Source organism: Leptonychotes weddellii, chromosome 4 (assembly GCF_054177405.1).
Source record: "Leptonychotes weddellii isolate Sample4059 chromosome 4, ASM5417740v2, whole genome shotgun sequence".
Taxonomy (NCBI): Eukaryota; Metazoa; Chordata; class Mammalia; order Carnivora; family Phocidae; genus Leptonychotes; species Leptonychotes weddellii.
In genome coordinates, this window is record NC_138372.1 from 129,389,322 (window position 1) to 129,416,646 (window position 27,325).

The window sequence follows — 27,325 nt, forward strand, 5'->3', positions numbered from 1 at the left end:
AAAAAAAAAAAAAATCTGAAGACTACTCCATATTCTTAGTTGTTAAATTAATCATTGAATCCATTCCTTAGCACTTGCCTTTGACTCAAAAAAGAGAAGGGGTCATCTTCACTTATTACTGGGTAAAATATCCAAAAACAAATCATCCTATAATTACACCCGTGATGTGGAATGAGGCATTGGCAATGTCAGGGTGGTTTTCAGGAAAATGTCAACAATAAGAAGCTTTCTGAGAAGTGACACTGAAATATGACATCTTCCTTTATATATCAGAGAACTGAGGTCTTTTTTTCTTTAAGGATATCTGCAGGCAGTGGTTGTTTTCATCCCAACCTATTACCTACTGATTACGTAGTAATGAATACTGATCAGCTTAGTAAGCAGAGAAAGAATTTTCTAAATTAAATCACTCTGACTAGCTGAATCATATTTTGGGTGGGACATCAATCACAATTTGACCTTCTTCAACAGTGCTGTTTATAGACTATAGCCAAATCTCAAATAAGCATATAAAATAACTCATTCTTAAATTGTCTCATATCAGTGAAGTATGAGCAATGTGTTTCTGCAGAGGGTAAATTTTAAAGAACAAATGATGGATTATTGAGTTATATTATCTATCTTTACAAATGAGAAAGATAACTCACAAAGGTCTTTGCCATGAGGATAAATGCTATAATAGTTCATTTCATATAGATTATTGAACTTAATATTCTATTGCATTCTTCATTCTTTAAAATTAATTTCCATTGAAAAATTTTCCATTTATGCACCAAGACAACAACCACTGTACATAAGAGGAAAGCATGCTAATGAAGCAAATCTGAAACTGAGAAGAAAAATACTCTGAAGCCACCCCTAATGCTTTGCCCTCTTATATATGAAACTCCTAATGTTTTGCCCTCCTATGTATAAAACTGGCATGACACATAAATGAACAAAGAGGTCAGTCATTGTGGAGCAGATGTCCTTGCCATTACAAAATTGAAAGTAATGAAATTATATTTTTAAGCACCTGTTTCACTCATGAATTTCTATAGGTTTATTTCAAATAGATTCAGTGGCCTAAAATGTAAAGCTTATTCTTCAGCAACTACATTAATAAAAACAGCATAAGGAGGAAGAAATTTCTGAGTAGCTTTCTCAACCAACATTGTTTGCAATAAGATTTTGAAATCAGAATTATTTTGCAATGTGTTTTAAAGTAGTTACTACTAAATAAACATTAATTCAAAAGAAGTAATCTCCCAAACAGTGCACTCAGTTCAGATTTCATTAAGGGTCTTATATTCATCATTATCCACTTTTTTGTGTGTGAATCCAATATCTAAGAGAGAAAATCGTCATCATTTTTAGTGTTTAAGTTTTTAAGATAAAAGATTTTAAGATAAAAAGATATATCTTAGAACAACATCCGAAGATTGCATTCAATTACTTATAACATGAGACCACCGCATCTTAAGAGTATTTAGTAACTCAATCCTCCTGGGGAGAGCACCTAAGATACAGCTTCTTCAGACTTAGACACATTCTCTATTCTATAAAATGTAACAGTATAACAAGTTTCCAAATGTGGCAGAAGGTGAAATAGGCCCCCAAATTTATGTTTTGTTTTGCTTTTCTTTTTTTTTATTATGTTATGTTAATCACCATACATTACATCATTAGTTTTTGATGTAGTGTTCCGTGATTCATTGTTTGCGTATAACACCCAGTGCTCCATTCAGTACGTGCCCTAAAGTCTTTAATACCCAAATTTATGTTTAATCAGAAATTGTGTTATAGTAGGAAGCCAATTTAAGCATTACCTAAATGTAACAGCAAGTGAGATATGTTCCCAAAATGCCCACTCTGAAACACAAGAAATAGTATAACCTGGTTGAATAGAAAGATTCCTGGATTACATTATCACACTGTTAACTTCTCAGTGCTTTTAAAATCTTTCTAAAATGCATTGGTAAACTTAACTTTCTCACCTCAATAAGTTCATTTTCATGACATAATGGATAATTAAGGTCCTTGTAACCTCTAAAGAATATGATTACATACATCAGTTTTTGCTAAAAATAATTGTAGATGCAGATACAGACAGGGTTAAAAACAACCAAATGCATACTCCACAACAAATGTTGAATGTCTTTTAAAAATAATTTCACTAATCTGAACTTATTTTTTCTTCTACTTGCCTACTTCCAAAAATAAAGTAACTCTGTCCAAAAAATGCACTAGATTGAGGAGTTGGTGAAGAGATTCTGTGATTGAACAATTATTCTATGAAAGCCACAGTACCTGTGTTATTACATTATTTCAGTTAATCTTCAGGAAAACCCTGGTGATAGGAATCGTTGTTCCAAATTTACAAAAAAGAAAAGGAAGGTTTAGAGAGTTTAGTTAACTTGCCTAGGTTCACAGGCAATAAATGAAAGAAGCAGTTCTGTTTCCCAGACTTGCTATTTCTAGTACATTGTTGTTTCAAAATCTAGTTAGCTGGAAAGTCTAGTTATTGGAAAGTTTTCAACAATATGAAAATATTATTTGCAACTGAACATTTGTAAGTTGTTTCAACAATTTTATTCATTTTTTTAACATCATTTATTGACTGGCTCCTACTAACTTTGTATCAGGTACCATGCTAGGACAATTAACATAACAGTGAGCAATAATCTCTGCTCTCATGAAATTTATAATTTCGATTGAGTGAACAGAAAAGTAGAAAGACAAAATAATCACATACTATAATAACTGCTGGAGAGCAAACAAACAAGAAGACAAAATAGAGAATAACAATGCGAGAGCTACATTTTACAGGGTAGTCAAGAATTAGCCAGGGGGTTGGGGTCCCAACCATGCTGGAATACCAGCAACACAGACTGATGGGAAAGGTAAGGGACAGAGCTGAGATTCAATTAGGCAAAAAAGCAGATGAGCACCCCACTTGATAGCCAGACCAGTGAGAAGGGAAATCGAGATGCATCTTTATGCTTGGAATAAGAAAAATCCAGAAAAAATTTTCTTAAGGGAAAATGAAAGGGATGAGGATCTAAAACCCCAAAAAGAGACATGATTGAGACTAAGCACTTAGAGTCTATTTACATGGGTTGTTGTCAAGGTATAACTTTAGTCCTAAACCTTAAACTGTGGTTCAAGTGAGGCAACCATGCAAAAACGATAGAGGTTGGATTCAAGGTGGGGGGGGGTAGTCAAAGAAGGATGGGGTACATAGCACAATAGGCATAAGACGCTCGGACTGGCTGTCAGTGAAATGGCCTTAGGAGAGGGAGGGCATGTCAGAACTCTGTAATTAAGACCACATTGGCATATCTCTGATTGAAAATATAAACATTTTTAGGATGCTGCCGAGGCCACTGATGTGACCAGACTCCACTCTCATAGGTTAGATTTGATTAGCCCAGAGTGTGGCCCCACCAGGAGCAATTTTTCAATAAACTTGTTACTTTGAGATAATAGAAGATTTACATGCAGTTGTAAAAAATAGGATTCTCAGTTTCCCTCAGTTTCCCTCAGTAATATTTTGCAAAACAAAAGCACAATATTATGACCAGGGTACTAACATCAAGATATAGAACATTTCCATCACCTCAAGATACAAAATTTTCCCATCATGTTGCCCTCTTATCGCCATACCCACTTCCCTTTCACTCTCACCTCATCCTTAATCCTGGACAACTAATGTACTCATAATATTGAAATTTTTTCATTTCAAAATGTTATAAAAAAGAATCATAGGTATGTCACTGTTTGGGGTTTGCTTTTGTTCACTCACCATAATTCTCCAGTGATTCTTTTAAGTTGTTGGATGTATCAGTAATCTGCTCCATTTTATTGCTGAATAGTATTCCATGATATAGATGTACCACAATTTACTTAACCATTCATCCATGAAAGGACATCTGGGTTGTTTCCTGATTTGGGGTATTATGACTAGAGCTGTTATAACCATTTATGTACAAATTGTTATGTGAATTTGGGATAAAAGCTCAGGAGTATAATTGCTGGGTCATATGGTAGTTACATGTTTAGTTTTTTAAGAAACTGCCGAATTATTTTCCACAGTGACTGTACTATGTTGCATTCCCACCCCAGCAATGTATATAGTGATCAAGTTTTTCCACAACCTTTCCAGCATTTGCGGTGTAGGAAGCCAATATCCACTGACACTCGGATACCATAGGTACATTCCAGGTGAGGGTTCCTTAACACTAATAAATGTATTTTCATTTACCATCACTGAAATCTGGATGCAGTCATATTAATTATACTGTTTTAGAATAATCTAATAAAATTAGAATAATAAATAAGTCAAATGTGGTTTTTAATTTACTATCAGCAATCTGTCATTCTTTAATTATCCTGCCATTTTGTAGAAATGAATGGTTAGAAAAAATATGTTAAACCTGTCATTTATTCTACCTTAAACATTCTTATGGGGCCTAAAATAACAGACAAACCTCTTAAGCATATGACATATATCAGAGTGTCATGTCTAAAATTTGGCACAAAGATTTTTAAGGTCATGAGGTGTAGAAACTAGAAAAAAAAAGATTGTCATTTAAAAGCTGCAAAGTTTCTAACTCATAAGGTAAAATGCTTTTATTTTGCTTTGAGAAACACTTTCTTCACCTTGAGAAAACCACCTAAAAGCCTCCTAAGTTACTCAAAGTAAAAAGCAAGTATCTGCCCACTTTTCCTGGGGAACAAGTAAAACAACCAATAATTTGAAAGCAGGTATTTCACAGAGCGAATCTAAGTGTTTTGTTTGGCAATATAAATTGTATTGAGTGGCTGTTCTAAGCCCTGAACCTGCAGCTTTTGTTGCTTTTAGTGGGGAGAGTGAAAATGTTTCTGAATGGATTGAGTGAAGAAAAAAAGAAATTTCTCTCTCTCTGGACCTTGGGATACTTGTATTTCCAGGATGGGAGAGGCAAGTGGGGATTGGGAAGTGTGGGGATTTCTGCACTGGTTACTGAGGTCTGAGGACAGTGGCAGGCTGTCTGTTTAGGAAACGCCTTACTTTGTAAGTGAACGTAAGGCTAACAGAAAATTTTCAAAAGTTAGCTTATGGTCACAGCTTCTTAAAGGAGAATTAAGAAAAGATCCTGTTTCAAGATTGTAAGAATGGTAAAGAGAAGGAGAACTGTCCCTTCCTGCCTGATAGCAGTCATAAGCCAGGAGACATCACTGATGTGGTCAGCCATAACCACCCAATGAAGAAGTCAAGCAGATTATGAGGAAATTTGCCTTTCAGCACATGGAATGCAGAATATGAGGAACCTCCCAGATATCACTAAGGGACATAATGAGGAGAGCCTAACTCCTGGGGTCCACTCTGAGGTTATCTGTATCGGATGATTTCAGTGCAATCAGCATTGGAACCCCATTACATTGGAAGTCAAAAAGCAGTGGTTCTCATGCTTCAGGGTGTTAAGAATCTCCTGAGTGCTTGCTAAAAGGCAAATCCCGGGGTTCCAGTCCAGAGGGTCTGATTTATGTCTCCCATTTTAAAAAGCTCTCAGATAATGCTGATGCCGGCAGTCCAAGACAACACTTTAAGAAACATTGCCTGAAAAGTTAAAGCACTTTTATCAGGTATTAATGTGAGACCTACAAAAAAAAAAAAAAGTCAAATCATTCTTACATAAAGTAAGACAATACATTTTAGCTCTTTAATTTACATTTTTGGCTAAGATCTATTAGAACAATGAGGACCCAGAGCTTCATTTTGGCATAATTATCTTTGGTGTGGGCTCTAGAAGCAACTATCTTAACAAATTCTTCTTAAATATCAATAAAATATGTTTTTGTTTTATATTTTTTAAAATCAACAATTTTATTTTGTTCATTAGAAAATATGTGTTGAATGCCTACTATGCATGAAAAATAAAGCATTATATAAAACAAAAAGTTATTTACATGAACAAACTTGTTTCAGGTACTTTACAGTCTATGGGTTTTTAGAACGAGGGAACTAAACATATCTATTGGATATTCTTATATATGAAAAATGTCTTATTCCATGGGGTTCAGAAATAAATATTTTCTTAATAATGATTATGCACATAATTCCTTCTCTTGTCTACTGCATTTGAATTTTAAATTATTTATACATTTTAATAAATCTTTCCTATTATTTTATTGATTGCCTAATTACTTTCAGATATTATTATTTGTAGATATTTATACTGGATTTTTTTATTCAATAACATTGCATAATGCTCAAAAATTATGCAGTTTATTTTCATTTTTATTTACTTAGCTAAGCCAAATTATTTTCAAGGAGGAAAGAAAGCATACTTGCTAGATTGGGATATTTGATTCTCTGCTAGAATATATGAATCTGCCGAGTAATAAGAGCTAGTTTTTAAAAATTTAATTTTAAATTAAAAAAAAAATTAATTCCAAAATGTCAACACGTAGGGAAAATTTTAGATGGCTTTGAGTTCATTTCTTATTACAGCAGTATAAGTATTTTGAGGAACAATTAGCTTTTCATCTTAGAGTTCACAATTACAATCAATATTATAAAAATATTTCTGAAATATGCCTCTCTGTTTTGACTTCAAGTAAGATACTCATTTCTGAGCTTTTATAGGATTTGGTAAGTTCTCAGCTATTAATACTAGACTAACATTTAAAAGGAACATTTAACTAAACTTTTTAAATAAATAGTTCACAAAATTGCTTAATATATGCTTTAAGGATTTATTTATTTTCATTTTAATTAATTGATTTATAAATTGCAGAATTCTGTCTATATCATGGTAGTAATTACTGATCAGATTATAGGATTCATGTTGAACAGCAAGGGAAAGGGGAAATATTAAAGCTAAAATTTGGTATCTGACCAGTCGTGGTGGAGCTAAATAAAAAGATAAGGTAAGTCATTCAGTCAAACTTGAGAAATAGAGAAAAGGTAAGAGAAGAGTATAATTAGTGAAAAGCAGAGTTTAAGGCATGAGAAGTAACCTGTTAGCAAAACAGTTAAGAGTCATATTGATACAAACCTGAAGGAAGTTTTTCCAAGAATCATTTATCTTTTCAAATATCTTCACCTTCAAAGTGTTAACATCACTAAAAATATTATCAGAAATCCCCAGCTTTCTTTTGGAGTTCTCTAAATTTTGTGTTAGGTCTGGGTTCAACAGACTCAATGGAATAGAAGAAACAGGTACATGTAATTTATAAGCAACAGTTTGTTATTATTTCACCTCTTTATTATATTAAAAGTCTGACAGTGATACTCTCCATTCAGTGCCTGGGGCATCATAGTTTCTAAAAGTTCAATAGAAACCTAACAGTCTTATAAAATTCTAAATATAAGTCAGAGCATTAACTGTGTAAGAGGGTTGTGTTTGGTGTTTTATGGCATTTCTCTCAAATGTTCTTGCTGGATTTTGGCTTCACTCAGGCAGTAAAAACTACCATGGTGAGTCAAAACATAGAAATAAAATCATATGGTATATTACTGATAAAACCCATACCACATGAGTTGAAAATATGAAACTATGAAACTACGGACTGCCCGAGTAGTGAAAACGTCATGTTAAAAAAATTTAGAAATTCTTTTCCAAAGTGCTCAAGGTCAATCATGATTCAAGTCAATATAACAAGGATCTTTGTATCTCTATACTATTTTATTGAAAACACTATATACTCATCCTCAAAAAATAAATTATGAAATGAATAAATAAAACACAAATTATTGTCTTTAGGGTATAGATCAGTCACACAGGTCCCATCTTTGCTTCTACCTGAAAACAGTGGCAACATCAGCCATCTTTTTTTTAAACCTTACATAACACTTCCACCCTAACATTTCCATGTCCTAACTCTTCTGGTCCCTCTCCATTCACTGCCTCCATGATGAGGCAGATACTTCTAGTGCTAGGGCTAAGTGCTAGGAACAGATTCACCATCTTTTCTCCCCTTCTTTTCTAACATTGATTGTATATGGGAGGTAAATGTGCTAGGCTCAAAGCGCTTATTCCCTGTCTCCCATGTGGTGAGGGGTGAACATCTCACTCTGTTCTGGCCAATGAGTTATTAAGCTGAAGTTAATTGAGTGAATGGTTTTAATCAAAGTGCTGGAACCACTTTTTGCCTTTCATTTTCCCCCTTATCTTCTTGCCTGGAACTTGGATGCAGTGCCTAGAGGTAGAACGGCCATCCTTTAAACAAAAGAACCAAAGCCTCATGCCGAGGTTTGCAGAGCAAGAAGCAAATAGAGCCCAGAAAGTTGATGACTGTCTTAAACAGCTGCAAGAGTTCTGGACTGCCTACCTCTGGACTTGCCACATCAGAAAAATAAAACTGCTATTGGCTTAAATCACTACAAACAGGGTTTCTTGTATGTGGAATCAAATGTAACACTAATCAATTTAAACAGGAAATAATGGCTCCTCTCCTCCCATTAACAGTGTATAAATATTTACACTAAAATTGTTTTCTAACTTACATCAATAAACATTTTTAAAACAAAGGAAGAAATAAACATACAGCAAAAAAAAATTAAATATACACAAATTGTTTAAGGATTTTGTTTTGTTGATTTTGTTGTTTGTTGGTTTTTATTTTTTGGTTTTTTGTCCTTGGCCAAACAATGTTTAATATTACATGCAATGGAAATAAATCCTAGTTATGGTGTTTTTTAAAAAATAATTGCTAATTCTTTGACACCTTTCCCCAAAGTTAGGGTCTATATGCCTTTCCCTTTGAATAGGAATAGACTTGCTTGTAACCCAGAGAATTCAGCAAAAAAGACTCTGTGTGATTTCCAAAGCTAGGTAAGCAAGGGCAATGCAGCCTCAACCTTATTTGCTTGAACACTTGTATTTAGATCCCTGAGCGACTCCCTAAGAAATCCAGCTGCTCTAAGGACACCATTCTTTAAGGATGTCAATAGAGAGGCACTCTTACAGAGTGCTAATCTTCAAATTCTTCCAGCTCCCAAGGCAAACACAGAAACAAGCAGGACTTCAGCCCCAGCAATTGAGTCCTTGGCCTTTGAGTCTTTTCAGGAGAGACCAGACATCATGGAACAGAGACATGTTCATCATGGAAGTTATCCTCATATAGACCTATCCAAACTACTGACCTATAGAATTTATTAGCAAAATAAAAGTTTCTTTATGCTGTTAAGTTTTGGGGTGATTTGTTTTGTGGAAATAGTGGCCACAACATTGGAGGAAGCTGTTCCCCCCGCCCCACATTCAGACATATGTGAGAAGTTTTTCAGAATGAATACAGTGACACATGGTAATGACAGAAATGGTATCCAAGAGGATTGCAGAAATAATGCAAGCAATATTTTACACTTATAGTGTGCCTTTGAGTCCATGGGATTCAAGACCCATTACAAACTTAACTCCCTAACAACAAAATACATAGAAACCCTGTTGTGTGTCTTGGTGTACTGTAATTCACAAGAAAGAGAATGAGTTCAAATAATCAGAAATGAAAATATGAAGTCATCAGATAACAGTGAATTTTCAAAATGCATTCAAACTTTTAGTTTGGCAAATAATACCCTTTTCTAGGATACCTGATGCTTATACTCCTCTTACTTCCTCCCAATATAAAAACAGCAGCAGCATTATCATCATGATCCTTTATCTCAATTCTTCAACCCAAATGCCGAAGATTCAGATGGAGAAATGCCATAGATTTCTATATCGTGTAATGCATTTCTTTCATATTCCATATTTAATCATGTTTGATTTCATCTTTTCCCTTTTCATATTACAAACTTAGCAAAAGCAGAGCCAATGTTAGGAAAACTTGATCTATCTCTAAGTTTCTTACACTTAGCTAAACTATAGTGTCCCATATTGAAAACATAATTTTATTGTTTGAATTTTATTGTTTCATTCTTCCTATTAAAACATTAAAGTATCCTGTCTAAAAATCTTATTCTCTGAAAGATTTTCCTTTGCTTTTTATTTTTAAACAACAGCAGCATTTCTACAAGATGCTTGCAAATGACTTTGTGTATTTTGATCTATAATTATTTTTCTCTTCTTCGTAGTCTGTCCAAAGAGGCATGCAGATATAGATGGGGTGATGAAAACAAAATGTCATGGAAACCAGACTCACTGACAGTCAGCCAAGAGTTTCCCTTAAATACTTCTCTTGAAACAAAGTTGAAAATTACGAACTTTTTCTCAAGTCCTGACACTGTCTTCCTCAAAATAATCCAACTTAGGTCTTTCCAAGGGTTTTGTTTACTGTCAAAGACAGACAGCTCATATCCTTCCTGAGGCCTAAATTGCTCAGATTACTGTCAAAAATCACTCAATCCAGTACTTTGTTTGGATATACCTATCCTAAAACTGTGATGCTAACCTCCACATGCTTTGTACTGAAAAATGGAAATGGGATTCTCTGCTTTGTGCTAACTATAAAAAGGTACACATTTCTAAAATCTGAATATAGATTTTAAAGTTATTAAATTATAGTAAAAAATTTACAAGAATCTGGCCAACTTATTTATGTTAGCTACAATATGAGTATTATAGGGTTTTGTGGGTTTTGTTTTGTTTTCAGTTTCCACCATAGTAGTTTATAGGTTTGTGGAGGCACACAAATAGTGCCAGGCTCAATGTGTTAGATCATTGTTTGAGGTTTCAGATTTCATTATCAACGACATAACTTTAATCATGTCTGTTTATTTCTTAATGTATTTTAATAATTGGTTAGTCACTACCTATTTTGTACTTTCTTACATGTTTTGAATCTTTCTAACATCTTTAAAAGAGTTCGCCTTCTCCATATATCAGGGAGAACTTTTAAGTATTTCCTCAAAGAAAATTAATTTTTCACAAACATAATTTATATGGAACTGATTCTTTTTGAGTTAAATGGGGTTTTTATCCCATGGTTTGTATCTAAGTTGATTTCCTAAATATCAAATGTCTTGTGCTTTGCACTGTTATTGTTGGCTTTCCATTAAGTTCATCTGTTGGCATGACTCTTAAATTTAGAAAACATAACAAAGTATATTGTTATATTCCATGAGTTGATATTTTCGGAAAGCAAATGCTAAGTAATTAGGGAGTAGACAAACATTTGGAAGGTTATTCAATTTTCTAATAGATTTGTTTTAACAGTTGTGGTAGTCGGGACTCTTGAGATCTGAGTGCTGTGTAATGGAAACATGTGTTTATTAAGTTTCTGTTGAGTGTCTTCCAGTGCTTTATAAGGAAAGGCGTGCTGCTTAAATGGAGACAGTGCCTAAAACAACACGATAACATTCTCTTACAGTAAATGCCCTAGCTGCCAAATATAATTAAAGAATTTCCAGATTCTGCCAAGAAAATCTAATCAAAAGCCTACCCTAACAAGTCCATGCATTATTAGAAAATTAAAATGGCTACTGAAGCCTGGATCTGTAAACCTTTCCAGGTATTCTACTTAAGTCCTCAATTCACTCACCTTCACTTACCAGGACCCCACATTTTTATTCATGCAACTTGTTCCTATATACTGTAAGACTAGTTGCACTGAATTACAGTCTATATGTATATACTGTTTGTTTGTTCCAGTAAGATTTGAAGTTATCAAGGGCAGGGACAATTTTTTTTCATCCCTGTACTAATCAACTAACAGAGTGTGAAAAAGAGAGCACAGATAATATGAAAATGGAGTGGAATGGGGAGAGGTGGCTTAAAATCTTACACTGAGAGGCATGATAAAGTAGTCTGTATGGAAGTTTAGTATTGTCATGACCACCGAAGTCCCCAAAACACATGCTAGAGTTTCATAATGCTTCAGCTTCACCAAAAATTACAAAAATAGTTGAGAGATAATTGAAAACACAATTGTTTCTAGCACCATTTTGTATTGTTGGGACATTTAAATCCTACAAATGTAATCAGCAATATGAAAATATGACACTGACTACTTTCCAGAGTAGCAGTACTTGCTTCCACACTGCTGTTCAGGGATTTTTTTTTTAAAGATATATTGTGGATCAGTTTGATAATCATAGTGAAAATAATATATACATGGAGTTAATCAGCTTAATAAATTTGCTTTTTTAATAAACTAAATTAGGCATCTGCAATTGTTACAATAAAGGCCTAGCCAGGGAGATTATGTCAACACACATTTCAGAGATTGAAAGCATAACTTCAAATATAAATGCTGGCCATGACATAAAGTCAATGGGATCTTACTGGAGGGTCAGCAGAATTTAGAAAATATAGGTTTCAGGTGAACTCAGACCTACATGTCCCTCTCAGACTACAGAAAGAGGTGCAAGTACTCTGCTGACATATTCAAGGATGTGGCTGAAATTTTACCAGTTATGTTAGTCAATTCATTCCATTAAAATGAAGTTAGGCAATGTGACAACGGTTCATGTTACCTAATATTAATTTTTGACAAAAAAAAAAAAAGTTAATGTATGAGTGTTTCCAGGCTTCCTCCTTATTCAACTAGCAAAAAAAAAAAAAAAAGAGAGAGAGAGAGAGAGATTTCCGGAATGACCCATTTGATCACTTTTGCTCCCCACCCCTTTTCTCCTGAGATCAACCCTCTCTGGCTTTGATTGCAAAACTGGATAGAAGCAAAGAGGGGCAGAAGGAGACTAGATTTAAGAGTTCAGGGTGGGGAGAATTTCTCAGAGAATGTGGGATGTGAGACATGGCAGCTTTTGTACATAAGAGAAATAAGGAGGAAAGATGGTTTTTCTTTTTCAGTGTTACTACCATCTGCTTGCTCTTCTCCACCCTGGCCCTTTTCACAGTTGTTGAAAATCAAGTAAAGAAGTGCAAGTTTAGAGGACTGTGAAGCCCACCTTTCAAGGATTACATGGCATAACAATAAAGCCCAGAGGGTTTACATATTCAGGATTCAGCAACATTCTTCAGGATACAGCAGATGCTGCCAGACTTCTAAAGAGGCTGTGTTACATAATGAGAAAATATCCATGATATAGGGTCAAATAAACTTAAGTTTGATACCTGGCTCTCCCACATACTACTAAATAATATTGAGCATGTTGCTCTCCTCCTCCGGTAATAATACTGACAAGGCAGGATTATATACATGGTACATACCCAGGTGGGTGTTGTAAATGTGTGTTCATTCTAACTGTGAAGTATCAATTGTCGATAAAAATACCCTTATGCTATTTTCTCACTGAATCTTTTGTCAAATACTGAAAATAATGTGTTCTTCAGGGGTATAATTAATACTATACTATAAAGCATTTGCAGCTTATAAAGCCCTTTTCACAAATTTTTTATCCAAACCCTCCCACTCTGTTAAGTATGCTCTTGTATTAATAGCCCTAACATATGGACAACCTGAGGCTCAAATAAGTAAAGGGGTTTGTACAAAGCCAACGAGCAAGTGATAGAATTAAGGCCTGAATCCAGATCATCTGGACCTAATTTTTATGCTATTTCAGCTGTATCTCTATTGCTGCACTACAACTACATCAGGCAAAATGCTATAAAGATAGAACTAAGTTCCTTGAGAAGAAGCTGATCCACAGCATGGGAATTGACACCAAAGATATTCATATCAGTGAAGAGCCCCACTTCAAGAAATTGTTGACACAATCACTGTCCTATTTCCTAAGTGGAAAGGTAGTATCGTTCCATCTGTACAGAGGAAATACGCAACTTCACAGGACAGGAGTTTTTTGCTTAAAGGAAGTAAATATCAGTGACTTCATTACTACTTGTATGCCTAACCCAAGCCCCTCCACCCCTTCCCTGCCTGGATACATCATTTCATCCAGGACGCTTTCCCTCATTCTTAGCTGCAGCCCAGGCTGAGTTACAGGACCCTTCTCTGTCTCCTGACAGCATTTTTTTTGGCACACCTCCTTCATAGCCCTTACATGCACCAGAACAAAAGCCCAGGGATGGGCTTTAGTCTTCTTCACTATTGCATTCCTAAAATTAGAACAGTACTGGTCATTAAACGAACAAAGAAGGTGCTCAATGAATATATGTACAATAAATGAATGGTACCCTTGAGTGCTTTTGAATCATTCAGTGTCTAGGCCACAAGTACACACATGCTTTGAGAAGAGAGGTTCTCTCAGATCTGTACGCTCAAGGCCTGGTCTAGATTCTGGCGCATATAAACAGTTCATACGTATTTGTTAAATAATGCGTACTTAGCACCAGACACTAAGTCCTTCATGGATATTCACTCATATACTTCTGATCATACTCTAGGAGGTGGGTGCCATTATCCCGCTCATTTTGCAAACAAGGAAACCCAGGCACAGAACACACTGAAGTAACTGCATAAAATCACACAGCTGGGAAGTGGCAAGGGCCAGAGCTACAGTGGGTGGTCTGGCTTCAGAGTCCATGATCTTAAATAAATAGAATGAACTAACCAACAAAATAAAGATACTACAGTGATACCTTCAGTAATAGAGGGCTTTGTAGTTGTGCTACAAACACAGAGAAGGAAGTCATTACTTTGGCTTGGGGATGGTGGAAGCCTTCATAATATGGGTAACATTTGAGTTCATCATCAAAGAATGAAGTTCACCAGGCAGCAAAAGTAGGTATTTAGTGCTTGCGCTACATATCACTTATTACAAATAACATTATTATCTATTTGAAATCTAGAATTTTAGCAGTGTTTTTATTTAGCATCAATATTAACTTCATGCACCGTTTTTAGTTCCTTGGAAACTTCTACCAGGAAGCATACCTCACAATTTTTTCTGTTCTCTCTGATAAGGACAATCTTTTGGGAAATGCAGGCTTTTATCTTTATGAAGTAGATTATTTTTGCTGATGCTCATGAAATGAACTAGAACAGAGCTGAAAAACATGAAGTAATTTTTCTTCTCCATTACATAAGATTCGCTATGGCTTTCAACTTGGAGGAGCTTGACACCGTATACTGATCGCTCCAGGAACCACCAATCTATCTTACAAGGTTCATGTCTGGTTTTGCCAAACTTCCATTTGAGACCACATCCAGATCTCAAAGGAGTCAAGAGAAGGGAATGATAGGGAAGGGGTGATAGGAAACGTGGCCTAACTTGTCCAGAGAGTGCAATAGGAAAATGGGAGTCACAGGGATGATGTGGAGATGAGCTAATGCCAACATGGCAACATTAAGTATCAAGTTCCCCTGAACGATCCTACCAGAGATTAGACTGGCTAGAGCTGATTCTTCCCCTGCACCCCCTCAGCACATTAAGGAAAACAAGGCTTAGCTTCCAAGTGCACAGCTGCTAAGCTTGCAAAAGAGCCAAGAAACGAATGTGAAAAACATCTGCAAGCATGTCACTCAAAAAAGACCTTGAGATAAGTTAATTCTAAATGTGTGAAAGTTGGGACGAAGTGGACGAACACATTTTGTGATTTTGCCCAGTTTCCGAATTATGTGAGGAGGGAATAATATACACAGCTTCAAATCTCTGAAACGCTAGTTCCTTTCCACTCCAGAGGTCACTGTGTTGAATATTTTTGACAAGGAAATTTCAAACCAAATCTCCGTGAAACAAAGCTACTACATCTCAGCTTGATATCCTAAAAGAGACATTTTATCCCTATTGTACTACACAGCCTCAGTCTATAATCTCTTAGAGTGGAGTAAGATCACACATTTATCCCCAAACTACCTGCAGAAACAGTAAATAAAACACAGGCACAGGTCAGGCTGACCCACAATTCTGCAAGCACAAGTGAGGGGGAGGAATTTAACCAGTAGAGCTGCAGAAGACACCAGGGGCTCTGCGAGACATCATCAGTTCACTGTGAAGGACAGGAAATAGCCCTGGAGGACTTAAATGTCCAACTAGTTAAAATGATGCAATGCATTGCTAAAACATTAAGTAAAAGTCAGCACTTTGTCTTCCTGCTATTGGGTATTACTCTATTGGGTAAAATACAGTAATTCTAAAAACAAAAGTCCAATTAAACAAGCTAATTATCAGGACTTTCAAAATAAGCCCTGATCAGAGCAAGAAGTTCTACCTTTTGGATTCAGGTATATAGTGTCAGAAATCATAGTTTTCATTCTTAAAATGCTCTAGGCCCAAATGGACCTCCTAAGAACTCACAATTAACTTTTTAAAAGATCAGACACATGTGAACTTTGAGTTTTGATTCCACAAAGAATATAAATGACCTTAAATAAACCCACACAAACCAGTGGCAAATATCACTGAGAACCCAGTGGGAAATAAAACTCCATCACCCAGGGGGAGATAAAACATTATAATTTTTAAAACAGATATCATAGCAGGACTCTGTAAGAACTTTGCAGTTTTAAAGTTTTCATTTTATTGTTCTACAAAAGACAACTTACTGTTTTAGGTATGGTGTACAGCCTACATGGAGACCTAGAGAAGAAAGATTAAACCAAGGACAAATGATCAAATTGCTGAGGTCAGAGATTTCACTAATATTCGAATCAATCAATATTAAATCATTACGATAGAAAACAATATCAGTGTCTTCAGGAAGGCCTATATTTGATATTTAAATGCAATTTTTTGTCCCTTAAAGCATGTTTATCAGTATATATTTGTATTTCAGTAACCCAAGAATGAAAGATGAACCTCAGGTAAAAGTTTCCTTGCTATATACCTAAAACTGCTCTAAAAAATAAAATTTATTTAAAAAATTAAGTAACACAGGGGCACTTGGGTGGCTCAGTCAGTTAAGCATCTAACTCTTGATTTCGGCTCCAGTTGTGATCTCAGGGTCACGGTATCCAGCCCTGTGTTGGGCTCTGCAATCAGCATTCGAGTCTGCTTGTCCCTCTCTCTCTGCTCCTCCCCCGGCTCGTGCTCTCTCTCTCCCAAATAAATAAATGAATAAAATCTTTAAAAATATGGGGCGCCTGGGTGGCTCAGTCAGTTAAACATCTGCCTTCAGCTCAGCTCATGATCCCAGGTCCTGGGATTGAGCCCCGCATCGGGCTCCTTGCTCAGTGGGGAGCCTGCTTCTCCTTCTCCCTCTGCCTGCCACTCACCATCTTGTGCTCTCTCTCTCTGTCAAAAGAATAAATAAAATCTTAAATAAATAAATAAAAATCTTTAAAAATAAATAAAAATAAAAAATTAAGTAACACATACAGCATTACCAATAAAATAAAATAGTTAATGCCTCAAAAAAATCTTAATGTGAGATTTAAGAGAGTTTAGGATGCTATAGTCTAAAACTTCACCCAATTGCTAAAATTAAAGGGTCTGACAAACACAGAGAGAAGAAATCCCAAATGAATATTATTTCCATTCTTTTTACTGTTCTATAAGTTCACAAATACTTAAACTAAAGAATACATAATTTTAGTAAAAGTAATCTAGTACTTCATTCCCTACTCTGAATTCTTTGGGTTCATATCAGAACTTGCCCTCAAAGAGAAGCTAAAATTCAATTTATGTGATTATATACAAAATCAAAAGTATCAAAATCATATAGTAAGAATGCCAGAATCAGAGGTTCTGGCAGAATACTACCAATAAGAAGACAGTGCTGTATAATAGAGGTCTAGACTGGGAATAAGTAGATTAGCCTTCTCTTTTGATTTTGTGAGTAGCCAGATATTAAGACCTCAAAAAATGAATTAACTTCCCTAAATCTCAGTTTTCTTATCTGCAAATGGGTACAAAAATATTTGTTCTGTTTACCTACTAGGATTGTTGTCATGTGAACGAAATGAAATAATGTAAATCAAAGGATTTCCAAAATACATTATTCCTCAATTTAAATAAGGAGAAGAATGATAACTTCCCCCCACCCACACATACATCCTCCTCCTGAAAACATTACCTGAAATCTTCAGCGCTGAGCCCATCACCAGTTGACAAAGAAAATACATTGACTTTTTTTTTCCACATTCACCTACAAAAACCAGGAGTTGCACACTAACTTATAAAGTTTACGCATTTATATTTGTCATACATGTTTAAAGCTCTTCACTAATTAAACCATAATGATAAGAGAATTAAATTCATTTGCAATTCTAGACTGTTGGTTCTTAAAAAACTTTGAGATTTCCAACTCTCTGTACTCAACATTTTCAGTGAAAGAATTTTGCTTATTTACTATATGCAATCATGACTAAGAGTGAACCTGTTTGTTTTATTATTTTGTTCTCTTCCACATTCTATGTGCTTATCAGTCATTCTCACACCTCATTACCTGGAAAGATGTGCCTCAGAATACACAACAAAGCATCTCTCAGAGGTGCCTGACTTCAGCAAGCTGCAAGTCACTCTTTTCTCTGCTTCAAATGGAAATCAGTATTACATTAAGAAGACTGGACAACATTGTCAGTTGTCACCAGTCTTTCATGGACAACATTTGAAACCAAATTTAGAATTTGTCCTTGCCTGGCTAGTCTTCCTTTTATATTAGAAAAAAATTGTTTAAGGAAATAATGCTGAAGTTTGGGACTTGTTTTTCACAGAAATTTTTATTTTAAGGCTTTGGGTAGCAGGAGGCTATGTCTTTGTAAAAATGGCTGCTTAGTAGGCTAATTGTCACGGTTTTAACCATGTAGATGACTTTTATTCCTTCAATCCTTAGAACCCTTTAATCCCAAGTATCATTTGGATAGACTATAAAATCCTTAAAGGCACAAACCATATTTTATTCAACTTTGTAACCCCAACACCTAATCCAGTGCTTGTCACATAAGCAGGTATCCTTGTATAATCAGAAAAGAGGCCCTTGATATTAATTACTGAGGTGACCTACTTCTTTTTTTTTTTTTTTTTTGAGGTGACCTACTTCTAAACCATCAAATCTTCTGGAATATTCTGCCTTCTCAGATTTGGACTAACATATTTCAAGAACTGGATTCCCCACTGTCAATCAACTCTCACTAAAATTAAACAGTTACCATGTATTTAATTCCATTTTTTTTTTATCTGAATGAGGCTGAAGTTTCCAGATAATGTGTATGCTGGGGGTGAATATATATTTTACTGTATTGTATCATTTGTCTTTGAGAAATTTTAAGAAAATATGGCCCTATCTTTTTTTTTTAAAGACTTTATTTATTTATTTGACAGAAAGAGACACAGCGAGAGAGGGAACACAAGCAGGGGGAGCGGGAGAGGGAGAAGCTGACTTCCCGCAGAGCAGGGAACCCAATGTAGGGCTCAGTCCCAGGACCCTGGGATCATGACCTGAGCCAAAGGCAGAGGGTCAACAACCGAGCCACCCAGGCGCCCTGGCCCTATCTTTAAGAGATATGAATTTCCTGAAGAGGATATCGATATAGTTTTCAAGTACCAGTCCTCTTGCCATGGGGGAAAGTATTCTATTCATGCTTAGTTGATAATTCATTACTTACATCAGTAATTTTTTCTCCTTTACATATTTATAAGAACTTTTGGTCTCCATCTTGATTTTTAAAATGGATATTAATTTAAAAAGTGGCTGTCTCATTATTTAAAAAAATGATGCAGAAGTGGAAAGTGGTCGCCTGTTGGCCTAGGTAGCATGGAATAAAGGAAGTCTGAGATCATGGCCAGTGTATGCCATTTTCTGCAGTGTATGAGATACTCAGCGTCACCACCACTTCCACGAATCCACTTCCCCACATGGTTCCAGGATAATGTTGTAAATATGAGTCCAATTCCAGTTCTGATGTTTGACCACTGACAGCTTTTGAGCCACACCTCTCCCCTATCCCCTTCCTCCTCACATCTGGGCAAGCTGATAAGAAAGCACAGGCACACCTTCCTTTGACGCTGGTGGGAAGTGCAAACCATGCAAGCTCCAGCCTGTGTATGTGCAGGAATCATGCCAAGCCTACTTCCTAACTACAAGAAAAACCATCCAGCCTCTACTCCCTGCTCTCTCAAGCTATCTCTAAACCCATTTGGTAGTCTCCCCAGAAAGCCACGTTTTGTGAGTCATAAACTTTTCACTCTTTCCTACATGCATGGCTATCATCCATCTTGATATCTGACCCAAATTTCAATCCATCTAATTTTTACAAGGTGAACCAGAAAGTAGGAAAGGAATGAGATATCACATGGAGTTGGGTGAGAGGAGGATGTATTTTTTCCATACACTGTGCATTTCTGACAAATTTGTTGATAATTCGCTGTTGGTTATGCTAACATTACTGGCCTTGGCAGGTCTCTTTCCGCTTCCAAGGAATCACGCAGCTTCCAGTTTGCCTTGATTATCATGCCTTGCATGAGACCTGGCAGGAATGGAGTCCATAGATTTATCTAGAAGGAAAAGCCAGCTATGGGTGCCCAAGGAAGTAAGAAACAGCAGTTCAAAAACTAAAGGTAAAATATGTATTCATTGAAGAGTCTCTAGCGAGGATTGTCAGAAAGTAAAACCAAGATGAGAACCAAAGAATGTATATACTTCTGGCATGCAATCCCCTTGCTCTCATTTGTATAAGTTCTTTGAGCACTGTGTTGCAGCTCAAATTGGCTTTAGGAGAAACTGTCTCTCCGACTTTTTGAAGTTGCTAAATAGCTCTTGGCATTGTTTTTTTTGTTTTGTTTTGTTTTGTTTTTTTAAGTCTTATCCCGTTTTGTCTAACAGGTGGACAGAAATCAGCAACTCCCCTATTATGCTATGCATGAAATCATTTGCTGCTTCTGTGAACGTTTGTACTGCTAAATACACTAGTATCACAAACCAATGACTCAAATTTTCATTTGATATCTTCATGTAAACATTGCCAGAGTTTATCTGCTTATTGTCTTTCTCTGATTCCTCTTCTGACCCTTCTTAACTGCATCTCTGTCTTCTAATCCAAGATCAGTGGCTCCTTTTCTCTGAGTTAAGACTATGTACAACTCACTCTGGTTTTCTTCTCCTTCACCTGCAAGATAAAGAGAAGGCACTAGAAATTGCAAGGTATTTTTTATAAGTTTCAATCTGCTGAAAGAGAAGGAATGGGAGAACTATGCAGGGAAGAAATATTCTGCTTGCTGCGGGCTAAAATCAACTTGTAAGGTACTGGATAAAAATATAAAACAGTCGGCAGTGACCTCATGACTGTGTATTTCCTACTGAGGCATACATGCCTCTCTAGCTTTGTCCTTTGCTCTTGAAGGTGATGCTGCCATCTGATTGAGCACTACGATCCTCAGTCTGGGATATATAAATTTCCGAAGCAGCAAAGACATGAGTGATATCATTTAAGCTCCATCTTGGTGAGGTGAGTGGCCAAGATGGCAGAAAGCTACGCAGAACACTGGCAATAAATATTGGTGATCAAATGTCTTATTTTTTTAAAGATTTTATTTACTTATTTGAGAGAGAGACAGAGAGAGTGAGAGAGAACACGAGCCGGGTGAGGGGCAGAGGGAGAAGCAGACTCTCCGCTGAGCAGGGAGTCCGATGCCGCTTGATCCCAGGACTCTGAGATCATGACCTGAGCTGAAGGCAGACGCTTAACTGACTAAGCCACCCAGGCGTCCCATATGTAATCAAATGTTTTAGAAACAATAATATAATACAGATAAATAAGAACGTGGTCTCATCCACACGCAAATTACTCATTAGTATGTTCTTTGTTATAGACACGTATACACAAAATCATATTCAGTCATACTCATCCTTTTACTCACGTTGGTTTACATGGGAATGTGTAGGCCAAGAAAGATTCAGAAACAGAGCTCCCACAGCTGCACTGACTGAAGTTTGCAAGCACATGTGTAGGTCAGGTCCACACCGCCCCAGCGGACACTCATGCAAACATGCTAGAGCAGTGCTGCTGCTAGCATTCGGAATCCCTCTGCCACACGCGAGGTCCACTCTGTCATGTGCACTTATCTGCAAAGTAATTGTGCAATGTGACCAGTTTTTCCCTTAAGTGTTTTGTCTCTTTTCACTGATTAACAGTTAAGTTCCCATAGAAAGTTATTTTGACAATCTTATTGATGAAAGATTCACCAGAAAAATTAAAATAAAAACTGAAGCACACTTCAAATTGCTGAGTGCAAAATATTGAGTCATCTTTTACTAACATGAAATTTCCAAGTTACTGTTTAGTCCTCTTCTAGTGCTCTTCTAAAAGTTGAATTTTCTGGAGTACTTTTTAGAACAGAGTAGTCATTTGAATAGCAGTATTTTCCCCTCTGCCTATGATTATGGTCTGCACAAAAGTGCTTTGAAAGCTAGGAAATATCTCTACACTAATTAAAGTATATAAACACTTCAGGCTAAGCATAGGCATGTGAAGTCGCTATTCAATTTTAGGAACCAAGTACCTTAAAGAAGAAATAAATACTGTGGCATTAAATAGTATATAATTGAAAGAGCAGGGAAAAAAACTCAACACATCATAAAATATATGCTGGAAATTTAGGAAAAGCCCACACTCACAGAAATAAAGGTCTCCAAGTATAATAACTAAGACTATTGACGTTGTTAGCTATGACATAACAGAGTGTTTATCCAAAGGTCCTTTGTAAGGTTCATTCTAGGTTTTCCTTTGTGTTTAGAAATGGAATTTCATATATGTTAATTATACTATTCCCCTGCTGTTTTTAGTACTAATGCAAATTCATAAGGCTTGATGTCCCTTCAAAGCAGTTGAGATTTCAACCTTCAGTTCACCTACTGATGTCACCATGTCTCTTGAAGGAGAACAAAATTAACCTCAAAATACAAGGCACAGATATTAATTTCATATGCTATTCAACACCTCCATGAGAGTTCATCTGATTATAAATTATATTCAGAAGGCTCCCTTGTGCATATTTTCAGATTAAGTCCCTGTTATAAACATGTCAGAGTTCATGGTTAGTAAAGTGCTACATTTCAGTACAGTCAGTGAACCGTAGAACTGCCATTAGACACAAATTGCTTTGCACCAAAAAGCACAAGAGCTGTGTCTAAAGCAGAGGTTCTACTCAGTCAGCAGCATCCTACAGACATCGAGAGTAGTGAAGAGACCAAGAGGTCAGGTAACCATTACAAAGTCAGTTGGCTTTTCAGTTTGTGATCTACAAGTTAGAAGATCCAGATGGTAATAATTATTATGTTCTTAATAAATAACAATATTACCTTTTCTGGAATGGCTTACTCATCCATTCCCTCCTTTAAGTTAAAAAGATAGAAAGCCAGAGTTTATATTTCCCAGACTCCCTTGCAAACCTCCGTTTTTTCTACGTTTACTCATATTGCTTGCAATTGTTTTCACAACATTTACCAGAGCTATCATGTACTATATTTTGTTATCCCAGATTTAGGCTTCCCAAACTTAATTCGGGAACTCCAGCCTCCTGCAGATCAGTACAGACTCAGCTTACTTTGAAACTGATGGTTTTGTGTTTATGAGGACAAATGTAATGGAAATTATACTGGTGTCAACATGGAATGATCTGGGAGTTACCAGGATTAACTCAAAGTGCACAAAGGTATGTTTCCTATCCAGATGTTATAGTATCTGACATTTTACTGCTAGAGATTCATTTCTTTGGATGCCCTAGCACCTGCTTTCAGTGTTAGTTACATCACAGTAATTCAGACTGAAGAGTTGAATGGTTATGTTCCAGCAAGGATTTCACTGCTATAGATGCTTTAGTAAAGATTCTTCTTCATTATTTGTAGCAATACTATCAACCATTTATTGATTTCCTAATGCATACTGAAGTACTAGACATTTTGTAGTTCTATTATTTAACCTACACAATAACCCTATAAAACAGATGTTATTATCATCCATATCTTACAGATGAGAGGAACTTTAGGAGAGTTTTTAAAGAGTGCTGGCTTTGAGGCAAGAGAGACATGGTAAAACCGCAAATTCATTACTTACTAGCAATGTGTCCTTGGAAAATTTACAGTCCCTTCCCCTGTAAAAACAATGGCAATGGTATTTTTATCCTGAGCTTGCTATATAAAGAGGAAATAAGCACCTGGCATCCAGTGGGTCTGAAATACAGTGGTGTGTAAAGAGAGATGAAAAACCAATGATCAGAGGTCAAACAAGCTGCCCCTATCACTAGTTAACAAGATCCCCACAACCTGGACGGCCTCCACTACAATATGGTGGGTTTTGCAAAAGTTTGCACGTCTCTGTGCCTCTAGGTCCTTCTTCCAAAACAATTTGCACAGATATAAAACAGGAAGGCAACAGTCACTATAGTAATCGCAGCAACGAACACACCTCAAAATGAACCAGTCTCCCTCAGAATAGGCTGTCCTTTCCTAACCTGGATTGTTAAGGTCAGCTGTGGATTCAACAATGGCAGCCTCATTTCTCTTCCCTGGCTTCACATGGATTGGTCGCCAGTCAGTCCGTGACACTAACTCTAGTCTATTAGGAGCTGCGTGAGTCCGTGCCAATGCCAAGGCTGAGTCAGAAAAACGATGCTGCAGTCCTCAGACACTGAAGATAGCAATTAAAAATGACCTTTGTTGGTGAATTAAGTAGCTCCATACCCTCAAATTAGTACCAGGAGAGAAATTACTGTGTGGTTCAAGAGAAGAAAATGTAACTGTTGAGAAAGATCTGGCTATACTCGTGAGGAGAAGAAACAAGAGAGAAAAGGTTCTTACACGTGCTGTAATTGGTACTGGACACAAACCTTCCATTTTGCTTTTCAGTATGTTCAACTTAGCAGTACAGAGAACTGTTTATTTCAAATCTGAACTTTTAAAGTGCTCATAAAAAGAGTCCCTTTCTCTCTTATTGACATACTTTTTTCTCTTTTAGCTATTTATACTGACCCTCATCCTAGTCTTTTGTGTCTGGTATTTTGTTAGAACTACTAAAATAACCAAACATAAATTCTAAGAAAAATCTTGCTTTTTTTCTACTCGCCCCTATTACTTCCTTGAGGGACACAAGAGATAGTCTATCTCCTTATTACCAATTGTAGATTATTTCAACAAGATCTTTTTCCTTATACCAGTAGGGCTGTGTTATAATATTCTCTAATATTATTCCCTGGGCCTGAACAAGTCGGATAACTCAGCTTCCAAAGTAAGAAAAGGAAGTAGAAATCATCAACAAGCTTTCTCTTTACTGAACGTTCTGTTTTTTGAAGAAGAAAACCTTTTCCTTTGGTAGAAAATGCCAGTTGGTTCTGACAAACACTTGTGAAACTCTGTCTTCTTGAAAATAGCAAATATCTAAAAATTCACAAAAATTTTCACAGATTATAAGAAATTAGTTGGAATAGGTGTGCTCTTAAAGGCCAAACTTCCTGAGCTCCAGCCCTGCTTTTGCAGCTGTCTCTCCTGCACCGTCGTGTGGAAGTCCTGCCAAAATCTTATGTTCAACTTGTTCAAAACTGAAATCTCCACCCCATCCTCCAGACTTCCTCTCACAGAAAAGGGCATCCCCGCTCGCCTTGCAGATGTCTTCAGATTCTCCTCGCCTCCCAACCACTTATACCCAATTCACCATCAAGTTCTGGCAGCTCTTTGTGTCAATGGGTTTTACCTACTGTATCTACCTCCTTCTCTCCACCCCCCTGCTTGGCAATCGCCATCCTCAAATGACCTTTTGCAGGCATCTCATCAGTGGTCTTCTTGCCCATCACAGCACAATCTTTCTCAAATACAGAATAGTTTTTAGCAGCCTACAGAAGGAGGTCAGGACATAGCCTGGCACCCACCTTCATCCCAGGCCCCACTTTATTTCAATATCCCCACAGAGTAGGCACTCTGGCCTCCCTGGAAAATTCAGTGTTGCCCAAACATGCGTCACACTTCCTAAACTCTCCTTCTCTGCTTATGGACTGACTCCCTGTTTCTAGAATGCTTATCCTGTCTCACTGATTAGAATACTCCCTCCTTCTTGAAGTCCTCCTTCACTTTTTCAAAGTAATATCACTCTTTTTCTTCTTAGTGCCCAGGTAAAATCGTATCACTTCATGGCAGCCAGTAGGATCTTTTTTATAGGACAAATCAAATAATATCACTTTCCTGCTTAAGTCTTTTGGGGCTTCCATTTAACTCAAAACAATATATTAGACACTCCTGAACATGATGTACAAGGCCCTGCATTTTCTGGCTCCTATCTGCATCTCCAGATCTCCTGCTACCCTGCTGTCCTCCCAGCTCCCTGAGTTCTTGCCACACAGTCTCATTTTTATTCTTCAGGATTCCAAGCTCATCTCCACATCACCATGTTGGCACTCACCGTGCCTCTGCCTGGATTACTCTTCCCCCACATCTTCACATGACTGACCTCTTCAGGCCCTCAAAAGCACTGTTCTTCAAGAGTAGCCTACATCAACTCAGTATCACAAACCTCTGCATTTTTTTTTCCTAGCACACACTGCTGTCAATAGCTAGACTTATCTTATGTGTATAGACTTACTTTGTGTTCATGCCTGTCTCTTTCCAACAAAACATAAGCCCCTTGAGGACAGACTGCTTTTTCTTTTGTTTACCATGGAATTCTCAGCACCTAATACAGAGCCAGACACATTCAATAAATGTTTATGTTAGTCACTGCAAGTGCTGGGATTTGATAGATCTGTATGAACAACTAACTGTAAATGCTAATAGTTATTTATCATTTTTTAAATTACTCAGGAATTTCCTGAGAATTCCACAGCAACCTTGATAAATTCGTATATGCTAGAAGCCCAAGAAATCCCTGGAGGCTTTTTTCTTTAATTCCTCCCACTCATGTTTCTCAAACAGCTGAGGTGCAAGCACATGGCCTGAAGTTGGCCATGTTCTCGGGGCCACTGAGTCTTGGTCATGGTGAGAGTGGATGGAGGAAGGAAGGGGAGTTCATTCTGAGCAGCAACGGTTTCTGTGTAACACTGTCCTCCAGTCCCCTGCCAGGGACTGCTCCTCTTCTGTTTCACGCCCGGTTCTCCAGTCCTGCCCTCAATACAGTGAATTCCCTATAACCTTTCAATACATTGTTTGTGTCCTTAAATTTGCCAGATTCCGTTGCTAGCAAAAACAGAACCCCAACTGATATACTGTGCAAAAAAGAAAAACAATGGGAATTATAATGAATTCTCAAAAAAATGTATAATGAATAAATAAGTATGCTACTGAATGAATATCGCTATTCATATGGAAGCATGTAAAGTATTAGATTACAGACCAAGGACCATGTAAAAGAAGCCACAAAAAAGGAATGCCAAAGATAGTATATAATTAATTGCCAAATTAATAGCCCAGGCTGTAAATGTTGAAAGTGATCAGGGAGAAAAAGAACACAGCAAGCTTTCATGGTCCAGAAAGCCTTCGTAGTTAAATAAATACTCAATGAATGAAATCTGGATATTATTTCCTAAGGCAAACCTGAGAAAACTAATGAATGCAATTCTCTGAGACACAAAGAGTGAGGTGTTGGAATGATTCGGCACATAGTCATCTGAACTACTATTCTTCAGAACTATGAAATTCAA

The 27,325-nt window shown here is 36.6% G+C and overlaps 2 long non-coding RNA genes across 2 annotated transcripts in view; both read right to left on the bottom strand.

Annotated features, from left to right (window-relative positions):
• LOC145720931 (uncharacterized) overlaps nucleotides 1-27,325 on the bottom strand; it is a 430,514-nt gene that overhangs the window by 296,300 nt on the left and 106,889 nt on the right. The gene's annotated exons all lie outside the window — the stretch shown is intronic.
• Nucleotides 8,757-27,325, bottom strand: part of LOC145721140 (uncharacterized) — a 34,806-nt gene continuing 16,237 nt past the window's right edge. The window contains exons 2-4 of the long non-coding RNA XR_014144603.1: nucleotides 21,563-21,767; nucleotides 16,312-16,345; nucleotides 8,757-9,027 (exon numbers count right to left, since the gene is read on the bottom strand). This is a non-coding gene — a long non-coding RNA (uncharacterized LOC145721140). The remainder of the gene's footprint in view (nucleotides 9,028-16,311; nucleotides 16,346-21,562; nucleotides 21,768-27,325) is intronic.